The following is a 6,000-nucleotide window of genomic DNA, read 5'->3' on the forward strand; positions in this document are numbered from 1 at the left end:
ATGAAACTTCTATTGTAGGCATATCTTTTAAAGGTGTTACAAAAGCAAATGCGATCCATTACAATACATGAGAGATTAGACGCTTTCTCTTGACATTCACATCTATCAAGAAAGATCAGATGGGCAAAGAAAACTGTAGCTGATACCAAGTAAGTTAGGAGAATTTTGTTAGTAACAGAGTGAATGACCTTCAAATTCGAAATCAGGGAACAAAGAAGAACACATTTTATTATTAGGGGTTGCACATGGCACAACCCAAACTTAGAAGAACTAAAGTTTCAGACAACAGCAATCATGAGAACTATCTGTGGCTGAAGTTTTAGATATACTCACACTTGAAAAATGCTTTCTACATCAGTCAACAGGGAAATTTACTTTACTATCATGAAAACAAACCATTCTAAAGCCATGAGAGTAATATAATACAAATAATATTGAAAAGTCTTAATTAAATAATATTATCATAAATCCTGTGAAAGAAGTGTAATAACAATACCACATAACATTTTCAGTTAGGTAAAGCTCTAGTTCAGAATTTTAAAAATAGGCATTTACTACTTTTGCATTTTAAATCAATAACTATCAATATCAATAACTATATTAAGGCAGCCAAAGTATTAAAGAGTCAACTGAAATTTATTTTGATTTTAGAAAATCACAGTTGCAAGTCAGCAAACATGATGAGAAAGAATCCATTACTAAAATATTTTCCCCTTTCTATTCTTATCTCTTACTAGTGGATTGTGCTGGCTTGTGCTTTTATGTATTCATTCATTCCTGTAAGCTTGGACCATTGTTTGCTTAGTAGCAAGGATCACTTAGACTAACCTGATCTTAGCCATGGCCCAGCTCTGTAAATAATTTCTGCAGAGAAAAGCTAGTAGTTTGACACTGCTCCCTCCATACAAACAGGTAGCTGAGCCATATAGCTGAGCACATGGTAAAAATGCAACCACAGCAAGAGGGGCTACATGTATATTAGTGACCCGAGAGTAAGAGAATATGCCTGCCTTCCTTTTTTTCCCCCAATAATTTATGGGTTTTACCATGTTTACAATAGTATGACAGATTGCATTCATCTAGCTAAACTCTCTTCTCACCCATGAAAAAAGTGATCTCATTCATACTGACTATTGTGAGCAGTTTTGGGCCCGTTACTCCCCAAACCATGCTTGGATATTGTCCGGAAGGATGTTAGGTGGCATGGGTCAAAACTGTGACATGCAGCATGCCAAAAATTAAACAGTGCAGATGACCGCAAGGCACTGCTCAGGTTGTGGATGGTATAGTTAACACTGTACTTATAGTTAGCTAAACGCAGAGAACTCTGGTATTCCAACTCACAATTCCTTCATAATACAGCTCTCCTGATGAAACAGTTACAAGTTAGCTTTGGTACAAAGGCAGTATAAAAAACTGGAGATGAGGATTGTGGTTGTCTATGCTATGTACTGCTACGTGATCTAGCCTTCAGTCCAGTTCTGTAATTATCCAGTGCTGCAGCTCTTGTGTGTTTGGATTTTTCTTGCGTGAAAATCCATGAACAGCAAGGTCTTCGTACAAAACAGATGTAGCTGAAGTGTGTGCTCAGGCCTAGAAGCTGGGAAGTACTCTGGCCCTTCAGCAACAACAGAGACCTATTGGCATTACAGTAATTTCTAATGTAATAAACTAATACTTCGAACACAGAATACAAACACTACGGGGGGAAAAAAAAAAAAAAAAAAAACCAAACCAAAAACAAGCAGCTTTTAAATACGGAGGCTAGTTCTTGATTCATTTTTTCAAAGCCTTGAAATGTTTGCCTGTTGTCACCCAGATATTCCTGAAGCCCATGAATAGGACTACATGCAAGCCTATGGATCTGCTTTTATTTCAGTTTTTCAAATTTCAGTTGGCCAGAAGTGAATTTGGGCAAATCCCACCCATCACATTTACATGACCACCTCCAGTAAAAGGAGGCAAAACTAACTAGGCAAGTATCTTTTTCCCTCCCCTTCTTTCTTACCTTAGCTCATTATCAACAGGAAAGCACGAGATCTTCATACGCCGGTCTCCACTTTGCAGGATATCTCATGTACTCTCACTTTTCATGCTATGCTTATAAACCAAAACTCACCGAAGATTCTCACAGCAATTTCTTTCTATCCCTGACTTGACAGAGTGGTCTACATAGGAAAGTCTCGTATTACTACGTTTTTATTCCTTTTACAAAGTAAATCAGACCAGTTATTAGTGTAGTCTGAAGATTTATAAATAATATAATGATAGCTTGAGGAAGTTTTCTATTTATTAGATAATAATCACATTGAGATTAATCTCTGAGGCCAAAAGCCTCAGAGTTTATTAGAGCAGGATAGGATTATTACTGCTAAATTATCTGGAAACAACCTCAAGCTATTATTAGGATGAAATTTTAATTAAATATTCAATTTCAAAAGACATTAAAAAGACTTGCAAAAAATGAGACATCAGATTAGGAGGGGGAAAAAAAGTAAAACTTAGTTTATACTCTAATTTTATTTTTTGGCTTCCATTCTTTCGTTCTCATCCTATTTTCTGCACATTTTCTGTATTTATTTTTCCTTGCTTTCCCTCCCTTCATTCTATTCACATTTCTCTACTCCTCAACTTCAGCTGAGCCCTTTTCTGGCCCAGGAAAATGTAATATACTTGGAATGGGATATTCATGTAATCATGTAACATTCACCTGAAGCTGTCTGCTTTTACCAGTAACTGTGTGAAGAACCCAGGCAACAAGACTTTTGAATTTCTTCATAACACTATTTTTAGATACACAAAATGGAAATTATGGGAATATTCCTTCATTATTTATCAGCTGAGCTGGGACATAAAGGCTGGAATTTCCAAATAAGGCAAAATACTCTCAACAAAGGAACACTGTTTCACAAAGCACTGGTCATCTGTAGATCCTGAAGTGCTGTATAACAGACAATCAGTATTATTAGTTTCAAATGCCAGGCCAAAGCCTGAGGTACGAGGTGGGAAAATGGTTTTCCAAAAGCCACGCTGAAGACCTGTGCCAGGGTCAGGAACAGGGTACTTGACTCTAAATCATCAGGCTAATTCCTCACGTACTACACCTAATGGCCTCTCCTAGCAAAGCAATACTGTAGTTGCCTTGCTCAGTAGAAAGGTTTAACAAAGGCCAACAGGAGTTCTACTTTCTCAAAAGCTTGTAAGTATTTTGAAGGATGTGGCCACGAACACATATACATATATGTATGTGTGTGTGCTATTTATTATTACATATTTTGTCTTTGCCTAATATTTTGAGTGGTTTAACTGAAACAAGATGAAAGCTAAAGAAATACCTTGACATTTTGAACACAGAGGATACAGCTGAGCAATGTCACAGCAGAGGTATGAGATACTATGTACATGAATTTTGCAAAGAAGGCACTACAGTGAAACACCACACCTTAGCCACCACTCCAGCCCACCAAAGGAACTACATTATTTAAGGAAAAACTGGTATAGATGTGTAATGGTACCTGTACAGCACTTCTATGTTTGCTCGTCCTGGACAATTCAATTCAATACTGTTAAGAATGCACTTAAATAGAAATAAATACAGTTTATTTCTGTAATGGGCTATAACTGTGTTTTGAATGTTTATTTGCCTTTTTGCTAATTTTCAGCTTTTAATCATGTATAATGACACACTCATTTGCAAGGTTCTGCTAAGCTCAATATATTCCCTTTTCTGCATTCTATTAAAGAAAAAAAAAATACTAACTGATCTCTTGAAGCATTTTTTTTGAAAAAAAATCAGTATGATTTGCAAGTGGAATTGTATTAACTTAGCTGCACAAACATTTTTAATGGCCCAAGTGTTGTCTGAACTACTAAATAGCTCCTGTAATTTATACCACGGATACTCTTGCTTATTTGGATGAAAAGTTATAAACTAGTCAAGCTTTTTTTTGATTATATAAAAATTAATGGGAAAAAAAAATTAAAATCATTCACCAAATATGTTGTAAATTATGAGACAAAACCATATAATAATCTAATGGAATCTTAGCAAAACATTATGTAAAATGCTCTAGGTACTGCATAATTTTGTAATAAATGCTGCTGACATTCCACTTAACCAGAGCAATTTGATACAATATATCTGTGTTAACTGCTGAATAGATTGCTGAGATTTGTACAGGCTATCGTTTCAGACCCTAATTGTCAGTTAGCAGAAGCGAATTAACAAATAAAAATGCTATTGCAATCAACCTAGGAATGTTGGTTATGGGCATTTGCTCTTGATCACAGTTGCCTTACCGTTTGCATTGATTTCCATTCCACTTTCTGTACCTCCCTGGCCTATGTCAGTTATATAGCCGCAGGTGGTGCTGGCCCCATTTTGACTGAGGACACCTGGGGGAACCGTTCTGGAAGAGGGTGTAAGAGGACCTAGCTCCCAGACGTCCTCTCAGAGGAGTCTCAGGCCTTCTCCCTCTTGCCCCCTCGGACAAGCGCAGAACCAGCCTGTCCCGGGAGCTCTGGAGTTGTTGCTCTGGGCAGGGTGCTGGGTGCTGCCCGAGCCGGGCTGCTGCCCGGAGCGCCAGTCACCCTGGGCACATGCAATAGCTCAGCCCCGCACACACCCGTTGCATTTGATGCTTCCAGGGTAATCACTTGTTTTCTTGCTCCTCCACTGAACAGCTACCCTGCATGTGTGCTGTGAGACCAATGCTTTCAACATGTAGCCAATCTATAGGTCGTCCACACTGTTTCACGCGTGTGTCCTTAACACCGGTACTTCTGTGAAGCCACAGACGCTCTGTGCATGTGCAGTAGACTTATCATATAGGACAGGACGAGCTGCAGTATGCAGTTCTCTCCTCTGTAAGAATAGGAGGCGATAAACCAATTAACGTTTCTGGAACAGAAAATTGCAGAGATTTCACTCTTTATCCTCAGGCACTACAGTCCTAAAATACCATGATTACTAATAATGATAAACAGCAACGAGTTGGCAGTAACAACTTCAACACTTTAGTTACAAAATGAGCTACAACTCCAGACTAAGCTTCATCTGGACTCAAACAAAATCAACAGAGCTTGCAAAACCATCAAAATTATTTAAGCACATTTAAAACAAGAGAAAGTAAACTGAAGCACTTGGCTATAATTACGAGCTAAATAAAAGGCTGTAAGAGATACAAAGAATTAAATGAGTCTCTGTATCTATATAAAAAGTCTGTGTGAATAAGTATGTATGCATAAAGCTACTCTATATTTACATCTTTAAAAAATTGTTCATTTAAAAGCTCAATGAGCAAAATCAATTATGGCTACCACATACAAGCAATGATTGTCTTAGAGTATGTAACAGAGAGTAACATGCTAAGGACGTTTAAAAACACAGTACCCAATGACTAAATCATTCCATTCACCATAACCTATACTAGGAAGGAGGAAATGTACTTGGAAATGCAAAAAAGGCTCACCATTTCATACAAACTGTTCCTGTTCTTGTGCAATAGTTCTGGCAGCAACAAGCAATCCACAGCGAATCATCCATTTAGTGATCTCAGCAAAGGCGGCACAAAAGGAAATGGAAATGGGCATATGAAATCGTGTTCTTTCCGAAGTCTGTCAACTGCAAACTTCTAAGGAGATTTTCCCAGTTTTTTCTCATGCTTAATCTAACCCCCAAAATTCACTTCTCTCTTATTTTCCAATACTGTCTCGGTCTGTGATTGCTGCTTCTCTCTCCATGACACAATCCTCAGCTGAACCTAGCTAACTCTGAATTCCAGAGTGCATGTACTCAATAAATTGCCCAACCGTTGCTATTTTCACAAAGGGAACACTGGCTAGAGCGTAGCAGTACTTCTCCATATACTTGCTCTTCTTTCATTTTTCTGACAGTTCATGTCTCAACCTTATCCTACTCCCTTTAATCTGCTTCTTTAGATCCTCCCCACCCATACTCTGACAAGAGTTTCTGAATTTCACTGCACAATTTCGTGTCCA

This window comes from Tyto alba, unplaced genomic scaffold, assembly GCF_018691265.1.
Source record: "Tyto alba isolate M040663 unplaced genomic scaffold, T.alba_DEE_v4.0 Super-Scaffold_40, whole genome shotgun sequence".
NCBI classification, from domain to species: Eukaryota; Metazoa; Chordata; class Aves; order Strigiformes; family Tytonidae; genus Tyto; species Tyto alba.